Source organism: Odocoileus virginianus, chromosome 31 (genome assembly GCF_023699985.2).
Source record: "Odocoileus virginianus isolate 20LAN1187 ecotype Illinois chromosome 31, Ovbor_1.2, whole genome shotgun sequence".
Classification (NCBI taxonomy): domain Eukaryota; kingdom Metazoa; phylum Chordata; class Mammalia; order Artiodactyla; family Cervidae; genus Odocoileus; species Odocoileus virginianus.
The window spans coordinates 16,716,186-16,730,118 of NC_069704.1; the positions used below are offsets into that span (position 1 = coordinate 16,716,186).

The 13,933-nt window shown below is 43.4% G+C and overlaps 1 protein-coding gene and 1 non-coding gene across 2 annotated transcripts in view; both read right to left on the reverse strand.

Moving 5' to 3' along the window:
• SLC44A1 (solute carrier family 44 member 1) overlaps positions 1-13,933 on the reverse strand; it is a 208,509-nt gene that overhangs the window by 16,380 nt on the left and 178,196 nt on the right. The window lies entirely within an intron of this gene.
• TRNAC-ACA (transfer RNA cysteine (anticodon ACA)) lies at positions 4,826-4,897 on the reverse strand. Its single transcript has one exon. It is a non-coding gene; the product is annotated as a tRNA-Cys (tRNA).

Here is a 13,933-nt window from a genome sequence, read left to right on the forward strand (position 1 = left end):
CCCAAGGTGGCTGCTGACATTTTCAGGGCTGAGGCAAGAGGACAAACAAAGACCCTGCTCCCGAACCCACTAATCCAAGCTCCATCCACACCATCTACCACGGACTTGATCTACCCTTAGGAGGAAGTACCTGGAGAAGAGAGCCACGCAGACCTTGTTTGAACAGGGAGTTCTGGAGTCCTGTGCGGTCTCAGGGGGAAGAAATGGGCTTTGAGTGGACTCGCCTCAGGTGAGGACCCTGAGGCTCAGGGTCATAAGGTGATACTGATCCCATCGAGTCAAAATTAACTTCGAAAAATATCTTAAATTATCAGTACAGTACTGTATGTATGATTTACATGTATCAATACAATCCTGGATCAGTGTTTCCTGATTCTTTCTTGTCCATGGTTCTCAGATGAATTTCATCTTCCATGATCTTTGTGGAGTCATCCACACCCAATTAGCTGGCTTCTTAAACAATGCCTCCTAGGCACTTCCCTGGTGGTCCAGAGGTTAAGAATCCACCTTGCAATGGAGGGGAAGTGGACTCAATCCCCGATCGGGGAAGACTCCACATAGCACAGAGCAACTAAGCCCATGTATTGCAATTACTGAGCCCGAACACCACAATTAGAGAGTCTGTGCACAGCAGCGAAAGATCCTACATGATGCAACGATGTGTGCCACAACTAAGACCCAACATGGCCTAAATAGATATTTAAAAAACAAAACAACGCCTTACTTTTCTCCTTATTTTCCCTAGTCACTGCCCAGGAATGAGCAGAGGATACATCTTCCTCTATTGGTGGTGAGTAAACACTTGGAAGCATTCAATCTTCCTTACTGGCTTTTGGGCTTGATGGTGCCTGTTACCTGCTTAAGTTAATACATCTACAAGATGATACCCTGTGTATTTTCGAAAATGATAAGACTTGGAATGAAAAGTAGGAAGAGAAGGAGGAAAATTTTAAATGATCCTAGGTTTCTGGCTTGAGCAACTGGTTTAATGATGGTTCCATTTATCGAGAGAGGAGGGACCAGGGGAAGAACAGGTGTCGATGTAATTTGCTTACCTGATTCTCTGTGTTGGATATTTAGGTTGGTTGCAATATTTTATGATTATGAACAAAACTCTGGTTCACAACAAAATATTCTCACATATCTTCAATTTCCAAATACACAATTTTTGGGTTAAAGAATGTGCACAATCTGTAGATTTGTAGTCAGTCGTTCAGTTGCTCAGTCGTGTCTGACTCTGTGACCTCATGGACTGCAGCACGCCAGGCTTCCCTGTCCATCACCAACTCCTTAAGCTTGCTCTAACTCATGTCTATCGAGTCGGTGATGCCATCCAACCATCTCATCCTCTGTCATCCCTCTCTCCTCCCGCCATCAATCTTTCCCATCATCAGAGTCTTTTCCAATGAGTCAGTTCTCATCAGATGGCCAAAGTATTGGAGTTTCAGCTTTAGCATCAGTCCTTTCAATGAATATTCAGGATTAATCTCCTTTAGGATTGACTGGGTGGATCTCCTTGCAGGCCAAGGGATTCTCAAGAGTCTTCTTCAACACATAGGTCAAAAGCATCAATTCTTCAGCGCTCAGCTTTCTTTGTGGTTCAACTCTGACATCCATATATGACTACTGGAAAAACCATAGTTTTGACTAGATGGACCTTTGTCGGCAGAGTCATGTCTTTGCTTTTTAATATGCTGTCTGGGTTGATCATAGCTTCTCTTCCAAGGAGCAAGCATCTTTTAATTTCATGGCTGCAGTCACCATCTGCAGTGATTTTGGAGCCCCAAAATATAAACTCTGTTACTGTTTCCATTGTTTCCCCATCTATTTGCCATGAAGTGATGGGACTGAATGCCATGATCTTAGGTTTCTGAATGTTGAGTTTCAAGCCAACTTTTTCACTCTCCTTTTTCACTTTCATCAAGAGGCTCTTTAGTTCTTCATTTTTTGCCATAAGGGTGGTGTCATCTGCATATCTGAGGTTATTGATATTTCTCCCAACAATCTTGATTCCAGCTTGTGTTTCACCCAGCCTGGCATTTCACGTGATATACTACTCTGCATGTAAGTTAAATAAGCAGGGTGACAATATACAACCTTGAGGTACTCCTTTCTGTATTTGGAACCAGTCTGTTGTTCCATGTCCAGTTCTAACTGTTGCTTCTTGACCTGCATACAGATTTCTCAGAAGGCAGGTCAGGTGGTCAGAGATTCCCATCTCTTTAAGAATTTTCCACAGTTTGTTTGTGATCCACACAGTCAAAGGCTTTGGTGTAGTCAATAAAGCAGAAATAGATGTTTTTTCTGGAACTCTCTTGCTTTTTTGATGATCCAATGGATGTTAGCAATTTGATCTCTTTTCTAAATCCAGCTTGAACATCTGGAAGTTCTCAGTTCACATACTGTTGAAGCCTGGCTTAGAGAATTTTGAGTATTACCTTGCTAGCATGTGAGATGAGTGCAATTGTGTAGTACTTTGAACATTCCTTGGCCTTGCCTTTCTTAGGGATTGGAATGAAAACTGACCTTTTCCAGTCCTGTTGGCCATTACTGAATTTTCCAAATTTGCTGGCATATTGAGTGCAGCCCTTTCAGAGCATCATCTTTCAGGATTTGAAATAGCTCAACTGGAATTCCATCATCTCCACTAGCTTTGTGTTTTTTTTTCTTTTTCTCCACTAGCTTTGTTTGTAGTGATGCTTCCTAAGGCCCACTTGACTTCATACTCCAGGATATCTGGCTCTAGGTGAGTGATCATACCATCGTGGTTATCTAGGTCCTCAAGATCTTTTTTGTATAGTTCTTCTGTGTATTCTGGCCACCCCTTCTTAATATCTTCTGCTTCTGTTAGGTCCATACCATTTCTGTCCTTTATTGTGCCCATCTTTGCATGAAATGTTCCCTCCCTTGGTATCTCTAATTTTCTTTAAGAGATCTCTAAACAGCACTGAAACATGTATATTATCTAGGGTGAAACAGATAACCAGCCCAGGTTGGGTACATGAGACAAGTGCTAGGGCCTGGTGCACTGGGAAGACCCAGAGGGATCGGGTGGAGAGGGAGGTGGGAGGGGGGACTGGGATGGGGAATACATGTAAATCCATGGCTAATTCATTTCAATGTATAACAAAAACTACTGTAATGATGTAAAGTAATTAGCCTCCAACTAATAAAAATAAATGGAAAAAAAAAAAGAGAGAGATCTCTAGTCTTTCCCATCCTATTGTTTTCCTCTATCTCTTTGCATTCATCACAGAGGAAGGCTTATCTCTCTGTGCTATTCTTTGGAACTCTGCATTCAAATGGTATTTCTTTTTCTCCTTTGCCTTTCGCTTCTCTTCTTTTCCCAGCTATTTGGAAGGCCTCCTCAGACAACTGTTTTGTCTTTCTGCATTTCTTTTTCTTGGGGATGGTCTTGATCACGTTGCCAAATAATTCTAAAAGAGCTGTTTCCTCATACTGTTAACGTTAGGGTAGATTTTGAATACCGAGGTTCTCAGCACCCTCCCTCTTTCTCTTCCCTCCTTTCCCTCCTACTTTTCCTTTATACTTTCAATAACTAAACTTTTGTCAAGTACAATACTTTCTCTATCCCACACAGGGGCTGAGATAGATCTAGCTTTTTTCTCTGTTGACTTCCGGGGTTGACTGGGAAAGGAGGAGCTATGGAACACTCTAGAGATTTAACTGGATGACTTGTCTGTCCAACTCACAGACTTCTTATTTTCCTCTGGATGGTGGGCCAACTCAGTTAAAATTCCTTCTTCATTAAAGTTGGTGGTGCCAGTCTAAGAATTTGGGAAAAAAATGTTTACCTTTGTGCAGACCACATATAGGACACTGAGACCAGGCTTTGCTCCCAGAGAACTGTGACCTAGGGGGTATCATTTTACAATGAGCTGTTTAGATAGTATGCAAATTTTACACTTAAGCCAATCACCACTCCAGGTTTGAGGCAGGATTGCCCTAGCCAGGAGTCTGTCTCTTGAAAGCTGACAGAGAAGGATGGAACAGGAGATCCAAGGTCAGGGCAGGAGTTCTCAGCATGAGGCCTCTTTGTGTACACTGGGGGCAACACTTCTCTGTCTTGCTTTGAGAGTAAATTCCATGCTACTTGGTTAGAACACCTGAGTAGCTAGATTTAACTCTGACCTTGAGTTAAAACAGGCATAGGTGGTGTTCCTTATTCTTGTATTTCAAATAGGAGTATCCAATCCAAAAACAGTATCTTTTCTCAATTGGCGTTTAATGAAAGACTTTACCGGACATAACACCATATTTATTACCAGTGTTTGGAAGACTTAGGCCCCTTGCAAGGCTGGAAAATAAGGGCAGTGTACCTATGTGCTGAAAGAATTAAAAGGAGATTCCTGGAGTATTGTGAACCTAACACAAGCCATGATCATGAGTACCATTGCTTTCTTCTTTAAACATGGGCTGTTAGGAAACCGCTATAGAGACTTCCCTGGAGGACCAGTGGTTAAGAATCCCCCTTGCAAAGCAAGTTCCCCTGTTCGGGGAACTAAGATCCCACATGCCATGGAGTAACTAAGCTTGAGCGCCACAACCACGGAGCCCGAGCACCACAAGTAGAGAGTCTGTGCACCACAGCAAATGATCCCACATGATGCAACAAAGACCTGATGCAGACAGACAAATAAACAAAAAAAGAAAAAGAAATCCCTTATAATCCAGAAGTGAAGTCGCTCAGTCGTGTCTGATTGTTTGCGACCCCATGGACTGTAGCCTAACCGGCTCCTCCATCTATGGGATTTTTCCAGGCAAGAATACTGGAGTGGGTTTCCATTTTCTTCTCCCGGAGATCTTCCCAACCCAGGGATTGAACCCGGGTCTCCTGCATTGTAGGCAGACGCTTTACCATCTGAGCCACCAGGGAAGTCCTTTATAATCCAGAACTCTACCACATAAGTATTTCTCCTGACTTGCTACTTGCTGAAAGATACTCCCTTTGTAAAACTGAAACTACAGTGCGGGTGTAATTTTCTTTCCTACTCTTTTAGCTTATTTAAAGAAAGATAAAAATTACTCTGAATATACTTCAGAAATCCTTCAAGTCGACTCAATAGAAACATGGACAGAAGACTTAAATAGACATTAAGATGACAAATAGATGGCCAATAGGCAAGTGAAAAGATGCTCAACATCACTAATTTTTAGAGAAATGCAAATCAAAACTACAGTGAGGTACCACCTCATACCAATCAGAATGGCCATCATTAAGAAGTCCATGAATAACAAATGATAGAGAGTTTGTGGAGAAAAGGAACGGCTTCCACTCTGTTGTTGAGAATGTTAAGTTGGTGCAGCCACTATGGAAAACAGTACAGACGTTCCTCAAAGAAACTAAACACAGAGTTGCCATATGATTCAGCTATTCCACTCCTGGGCATACTCCCAGACAAAACTACAATTCAAAAAGATACATGTACTCCTATGTTCATAGCAACACTGCAACAGCCAAGTCATGGAAACAACCTAAATGTCCATCACAGAGGAATGGACAAAAAAGGTATGGTACATATACAATGGAATACTACTCAGCCACGAAAAAGAATGAAATAGTGCCATTTGCAGAAACATGGATGGACCTGCAGATCACCATAATGAAGTGAAGTAAGTCAGAAAGACAAATACCATATGATAGCACCTATGTGTGGAATCTAAAATACACCAGTGAACATATCCATGAAACAGATACAGACTCAGAGACGTAGAGAACATACGTGTGGTTGCCAGGGAGGGGAGAATGGGGGACGGAAGGACAGGAAGTTTGGAATGAGAAGATGCAAACTATTATGTATAGGATGGATAAACAAGGTCCTAATGTAGAGCATGGGGAACTATATTCAATCTCTTCTGCTAAACCATAATGGAAAAGAATATGAAAAAGAATATATATATATGTATATCTGAGTCACTTTGCTGTACGGCAGAAATTAACAAAACATTGTGAATCAACTTTTTCTTAATAATCCAATTTTTAAAATCCTTCAAGAAGGAATAAAGCAAAGTAATGTTTTATCATCACCATTAGCTCCACACATCAGTCATCGGCTCTGTCTTGCAGCCACCCTTGGGCAGTCATTTATACCAGGGACACTCAAAGTACCGAAGCTGCGGGAACTATTAGCACGTTTCCCACCAAAGGTCTCTGTGTTAATATGATGGTTCTTCAGCGTGTCTTTTTCTTTTGTGGCTTTTCAATCTTTTGTCATTTGCCTCTATTTTTTAAAATCTTCTTCCTTGTGATGAGAATTCTTAGGATTTATCCTTCTTACAAAAAATAATTTTACTTATTTATTTTTTAGCTGTGTGGGGTCTGATTTCCTGAGAGGGCCTTTCTCTAGTTGGGGCTACACTCGAGCCCCAGTGCAAAGGCTTCCCTTGTTGTCAGGCATGGGCTCTAGGGCACGTGGGCTTCAGTAGTTACGGTACCTGTCAATAGTTCAGCTCCTGGGCTCTAGAGCACAGTCTCAATAGTTGTGGCACATGGGCTGAGTTGATCCATGGCATGTGGGGTCCTCCCAGATCAGGAATTGAACTCGTGGCTCCTGCATCGGCAGGTGGATTCTTTACCACTGAGCCTCCAGGGAAGCCCCATTTGGCTCTATTTTGACTGTCATATTCACTGCCATATAGTGGCACTGTATTTAGTCATAATTTGCCAATTTCTCTACATTTTCGGGATACTAAGAGTAGATGCATACAACAGAACAAAACATATGTGATGGGAACTGTCCCTAAAATAGGGTCCTTTTAAGTCAAAGGTTAACTTTGGACCATATCTTTCAGAGTAATGTTCTTTAGACTGTTGGCTTGGCAGATGAGTAAGAGATCTCAGTCTGTTAGGTAACATCTACCAGTAAGAAGGTCCTACTTCAGCATGATTGGCTATGAGACCCTCTTGGGTCGGGCCAGTCAGGCACCAGCTGCTTATCTGGGCAGATGAGGCAGCCCCGCCCACAGGTCAGGGGAGCCTGGCTTCATACATCACATCAGGGTTGTGGTCCGTGTCCCTTGGTGCACTAACATTGACAGAACTGGATTCTTCTCAGAATTGCAAGGAGGGTGGGTGTCTAGTTGATGGTCATCAGACTCTGTACTTAAAAGAGCTCAAAAAAGACCTTTTTAAAAATTTTGGCCATGCCACCCAGCTCGTGGGATCTCAGTTCCCCTGATCAGGGATTGAACCTGGGTCACAACAGTAAAAGTGCCGAGTCCTATCCTCTAGACAGAGAGATTGGGACAGAAAGTCTGAAGCTAAGAAAAGGTCTCTTATTTTATTAGCCTGAAGTTGAAAGTGTTAGTCACTCAGTTGTGTCCAGCTCTTAGCAACCCCATGGACTGTAGCCTGCCAGGCTCCTCTGTCCATGGAATTCTGCAGGCAAGAATAGTGGAGTGAATAGATTCCCTTCTCCAGGGGGTCTTCCTGACCCAGGGGTTGAACCTGCAATGCAGGCAGATTCTTTACTGGCTGAGCCACCAATTAACCTGCTTCAGAGGTAAACTCTATAGAACAGTACAGAACAGCATGCACTAATGGCCACTTACCACTGCTGCAGTCTGAAGGCTGTGTGCCTCCTGGTCTTTTGATGACTCACTGGTATCAAGGGAAGGATAGAAAAAGAAGGGGGAAACTCACATTTATTAAGGTCCTGCTGTGCACTGGGCACTGCTCTCAGGTATTCCATACATCTTTTTCTCACTCAGTCCACAAGAAAAGGCATTATTAGCTCCCTTTGCCAGGTAAAGAAAGAGGAAACGTTAACTGACTTGCCAACACAATGGAATGGGGGAGGGGGTGTCATATGGAACGATGAGATGCAAATTCAAGTACTTTTCCTAATTCCACGCTTTTTCCCTCCATGTGTGCTTGTGTGCTCAGTCGCTTCAGTTGGGTCTGACTCTTTGTGACCCTATGGACTGTAGCCCACCAGGCTCCTTTTTCCTCTAGACCATGCCAAGTGTATAAGGCTGTGCACAGTGACTGAAGTCCAAGCAGAAGGGAGGTGGAAGAAACAAAGAGATTGTGTTTGTCCTTCCTGAGGGCAGGTCTTAATTATGCAGCATGACTGAGCGCCTCATCCTGTTGTGAAAAGCATCATGGAAATAAATCCATGATCACTTGTATTTTAAAGGTGAAAAACAATGGAAATAGTGACAGACTTTATTTTCTTGGGCTCCAAAATCACTGCAGATGGTGACTGCAGCCATGAAATTAAGACACTTGGTCTTTGGAAGAAAAGCTATGACCATCTTAGACAGCATATTAAAAAGCAGAGATATGACTTTGCTGACAAAGGTCCATCTAGTCAAAGCTATGGTTTTTCCAGTATGTAGTCATGTATGGATGTGAGAGTTGGACCATAAAGAAAGCTGAGTGCCAAAGAATTGATGCTTTTGAACTGTGGTGTTGGAGAAGACTCTTGAGAGTCCCTTGGAATGCAATGAGATCCAACCAGTCAATCATAAAGGCAATCAGTCCTGAATATTCATTGGAAGGACTGATGCTGAAGCTGAAACTCCAACACTTTGGCCACCTGATGCAAAGAACTGACTCATTGGAAAAGACCCTGATGCTGGGAAAGATTGAAGGCGGGAGGAGAAGCGGATGACAGAGGATGAGACGGTTGGATGGCATCACTGACTCGATGGACATGAGTTTGAGCAAGCTCCTGGAGTTGGTGATGGACAGGGAGCCCTGATGTGCTGCAGCCCATGGGGTCGCAAAGGGTCAGACACAACTGAGTGACAGAACTGAACTGAACTGAAAGGTGAAAAATTGTGCACAAAATAAAGAGCTGGTTTATTTCAGGCCTCAGGCTCTGACTGTAACCCAGTGCTCAGTTACTGGCCTGTAGGACATCTGTAGGATTTCCCTGGGGGTTGTGTGACTGGCACTGCTGGGGGTGGGGCCCTGTTAACACAGGAAGAGGAGACAGTACAGAAGCTCTAAATAAAAGGCACAGAGAGCCAGCTCTGTCAAATAGCTACATTAAATAAACAAACCAACCCCTGTTAACAACACACAGGCCAAATCTATTTACTAGAATCGCTGAACGTCTTTTCAGACGGACTGGGACTTTTTGTATGTTGAATCGGCATGACATTCTCAGCTACTAGATACAATTTTAATCAGGAATTTGGACTTGGATTTGTAGACCATCAGATAAAAAGGAGGTGCTCTGTTTTGTGTACTGATCTTCCAGTGGAATAGTCTGATAAAAAGAACATCTTAAACTCTTCAGTGGTTAGTCACCACTAAGGATGGTGAAAGAATGAAATCTAACCTTGGCAAGGGGGCAAGGTTTGGACCAACTCCTTGGCCCCATCACCCATCACTGACTTCCAGCCTCATGCCTTATTTGGAGGTTAATGCTGTTTCACACTTCTCATGTATGTTTCAGCACATACCAGTCTCTCCTCTGGGAACTTCAGATGTGGTCATGTCCGAGAATGATCTGGAAGAATGAATCGTCCCCAGGTCTCAGCTTATTCCTTGACTCCACCCCTCCCTCTCCACACCACACACATTTCTGCTATAGGGACCATGATTGCACCCTCTCAGTCCCCGAACTGTGAGTTCTCTGGGAGGGCAGCTGGCATACAGTAGGTGCTCAATAAATAGAAGGAACCAAGATATCATGAAGCATTTTTTTCTTTATCTTGCCTGGAGGCATCAATGAGAGATAAAAGCTGGCTTCTCATTCTTTCTCTAAAACAACCACAAAGAATAAGTTCTCTAGCCAAAGAGTTCAGTAAATCCCTTCAGAGGAAATCCAAGAGTTGGTAATGTTTCAAGTAGATGTGAAATAAGAACATCTGTTCTAAGAAACATGTAAGATAATTGAAGGATGACATTCTTCAAATATATATTGATTCTACTTGAAGTTAGTGAAAAGAGGATACAGATATAAAAGCATATCCCCTAGATACCTGGGGCTTTGGGTATATTAGTCATCGCTGTTAGAATTCAGACACTAAAATGCAGCGCCCTTAGTATCTGGACCCCGTAAGAAAAACATCTGTGTAGTTCCAGAGGTTGAGCGTTTGCTAATTGTTACTCTCGACCAGCAGGTGTCGCCAGAGACAAGCGCATTTGCTACGGCTGCCTTTTCCAGAGGCTGATCAACCAGAGACTGATCCAGCTGCCTCCCCATCCAAGCTTCTAGGGAAGCTTCAACTGGAAGACCCAGCGTACACACCTGCGTACACACCTGTAGTTCTCACAGTGTACTATACAGGATAATCCCTCTGGGGGTGTGTGTGAAAGAAAGTGAAAGTCAGTTGTGTCTGACTCTGCGACCCCATGGACTATACATTCCATGGAATTCTCCAGACCAGAATATGGGAGTAGGTAGCCATTCTCTTCACCAGGGGATGTTCCCAACCCAGGGATTGAACCCAGGTCTCCCACATTGCAGGCAGATTCTTTACCAGTTGAGCCACAAGAGAAGCCCTGTGGTGGGTAGGAGTGCAAAAATGCAGATACCTGAGCCCCAGCCGTGGAGATTTCTGATTCAGTAAATCTAGAAAGTGAAAGTGAAGTCGCTCAGTCATGTCCGACTCTTTGCGACCCCATGGACTGTAGCCTACCAGGCTCCTCCCTCCTTGGGATTCTCCAGGCAAGAATACTGGAGTGGGTGGCCATTTCCTTCTCCAGTAAATCTGGAGGGGGGCCCTAATTTCCATTTGAAGCACCATCTATTTATTCTCTCTCCAACCTCGCAATGTGAAGCCCTTTTGAGAAACACTGATTTGCACCCCTATGGGCTATAATATCATCTCACAGCCTGTACTCAGAGACAAGCTGGAAGAGGACTCATTTGTTCATTCCCTTGTCAAACACCTACTGAATCCTTGTAGCCTGCCAGTCACCACGGGGCACCTTCACAGTCACGCAGCTCATCTTCCTCTCTCAGGCTTGAGACCCCCATCAAGGGATCAATCATAGAATCCAGTAAAAGCTCAACCTATCCTTTCTTATGTTCACCCCATCAAAGAACTCCCGCCACTATGAAAGGGAAAAAGTCCCCCTTTTGCAGAAAGAACACTGCCATGTTTACAGAAATTCTGCCAATAAATTGATCCCTAATGGTTATTTTATAGAATACAAACGTTCCAATGATACAGTTAGGAAGGAATCTTATTACCAAGATCCCTTCTTTCACAGACAAAAATAATAAATCCACTACTATCTGAAAATCAAATGATGCTGAGTATGTTTCATTGCCACGTTAACTTTGTAAGTCCAAGATAGACAAAAATCCTGGTAGTGTATAGTGGGATAAATTACATTACTACAAATAAAACAAACTAAAATTCCATTAGAAATTTTAAATCGCCATGATACAGTCCCCTAGGAGATTTGAAGGAGAGTATTTACTTAGAAATTATGATGAAAACTGCATATCCCACTATAGTTTTTCAGACTATAGCTGAAAAACACCATCTGTTCAGCCACCAAAACTTAACTATGCCACAGTACACCTATTTTTAACTTTCTGATCATTAGAAACGCTTTTGTTCTAGGAAGGACTTTAAAGGACATTAAATCTGACCTTTCACTCTACACTCAATACTGCTTTATAACGTCGCAGCTGCAGAAGTACCCACAGCCTCTGCATGCATTCCTCTTAGGTCAAGAGGTTCACTGCCTCCCCGGAGCTCAGTCCATCTTGAGTGTGTTCTGGTTTTTAGGACGTTCTATCTCACATCCTGTCTGAAAAGCAGGAAATGCCAGTGGTTCTTCAAGAAAGCCTTTTCCCTCTGAGAACCGAGCAGGGAGCCTGGATTAAGACAGCATCTCGGCTGCATTGATAAGATAACTGTTCCAGTGCCTTAAATGAGGCAGGGCTTAATTCTTCTTACCTAACAGGAAGCCCAGAAGACAGCCCAAGCAAGAGAAACTGTTCAAGGATGTCCTCCAGGAACCAGGCTCCTCCTATCTTTCTGTTCTGCCCATGTTCTGTTCTGTTCTTCACATATTTCACATGCGGCTTTTGTTCTTGCTTGTAGGATGATCGCCGCTCCTCCAGCATCATGTCTGCAGTCCAGACAGGCCAGGAAGGGGAGAACCAGGAGGAGGGGAGGGGGCATGACACCTGTATGAGAAGGCAAATCCTTCTCGGAACTCCCACTTGGACTTCAGTTTACATCTCATGGGCCACCACCCTGTCACATAACCACTTTGAACTTCAAAGAAGTATAGGAGCATAGGTATTTTAGCGAGGTTATATCCACAGGAGGAGCTCTAGGACAGTTATTGCGTAGGACAATTAGAAGTCACTGCCACAGGCCAAGAGGTAACGTACACTAACTGACTGATGAAATCTGTCTTCCCAGCCATCGGGACTCTTTAGGGGCTTCCTGCTAATGCTCAGTAGCTAAGTCTTGTCCGACTCTTTGTGAGCCCATGGACTGTAGCTCACCAGGCTCCTCTGTCCGTGGGATTTTCCAGGCAGGAATCCTGAAGTGGGCTGCCATTTCCTCCTCCAGGGGATCTTCCTGACCCAGGGACAAAACCCATGTCTCCTACATTGGTAGGCGGATTCTTTGCCACTGAGCCACTTTTTAGGGGCTTAGGACAAGATTATAGAAAATTCTTTTCTTTTTTTCTGTAACATCCCTTTAGATATTTGCACACAGTGATCATTTCTTTTCTTTCCCCCCCTCCCAAGTGATGTCTTTTCCAGGCTTGTCTCTGGAAACACTCCCATTTGTTTATATTCCAGGTGTGGCCTGACCTATAAAAAGTGATGCAGAATCATCTTCCTCCTGCTGTTCACCATGCTATTATTAACAGAGACTAAAATCCCCTGAACTGAAATAGCCTGCTGTCAATTCATACAGAGTGTGCCTTGAACTCAGAAGCTTGTGGGAAGGGATGGTACCAAGGGGGGCACACATCACCGAGTACCTACCCTGTGACAGGCATCCACCATCTCCTTCATAAGGCATCCATTCAGAAGATATTCCCCGCCTCCAGGCCATATCAACCTCATTTGGCCATTGCAAGGCTGCTTTTATGGACCCAAGGAAGCACTTTACATTATCACTGCTAACCTCCATCCTTCATGCTGTCAGATTTAGTCCATTGCCCCTGGGCTCTGATTATTATCCCATGGATGACAAAGCTAGCATTTTTAGCTCTAAGTCACCTTAAAATATGATATATCTTTGGCAGTAGGATTGTGCTCATTTGTAATGAAAAAAAAAAGCCAAACCCAAATAATAGCTGCTAACATAAGACAGAAGTTAATTCAGGAAGTCTGGAATTGTCAGTGGAGTTGATGCACCCAAGTGTCAGAGATGCAGATACCTTCTATCTTGTTGTTCCATCATGCATATCTTCCAATCTCAAGGTCACCTTGTTGTTCAGAATGGCTGCTGAGCCTCTAACCATCACATCTATATTCCAGCTGGTGGAGAAAAGGCAATTGAGGAAGAGGCATTGGCCCTTCCTTTTAAAGACAATTTCCTGGTAGTTACATGTCATTTTCTTACATGCTACTGGAAAGAACTGAGTCACATGGTCACAATTTAGCTGCAAGGGGGAGCTAGGAAATGTAGGCTTTGTTCAGGATGGCTATACATACCCATTTAAAAACCAGATGACTGTTATCATCAAAGATTAAGCAAACAGCTATTGGGAGACAACCTATAGTGTTGGCCACTCCATTCTTCATCTACATCAGTGGTACAAACACTAAACTGTTTAAGACTAAGGCAAAAAATATCCAACAATAATAAGAGATAATATTCATTGAGCATTTACTATGTGCCAGACACTGCCCTGGGCTTCCCTGGTGGCTTAGATAGTAAAGAATCTGCCTGCAGTGCAGGAAACCTGGGTTTAATCCCTGGGTTGGGAAGATCCCCTGGAAGAAAGCATAGCAACCTACTCCAGTAT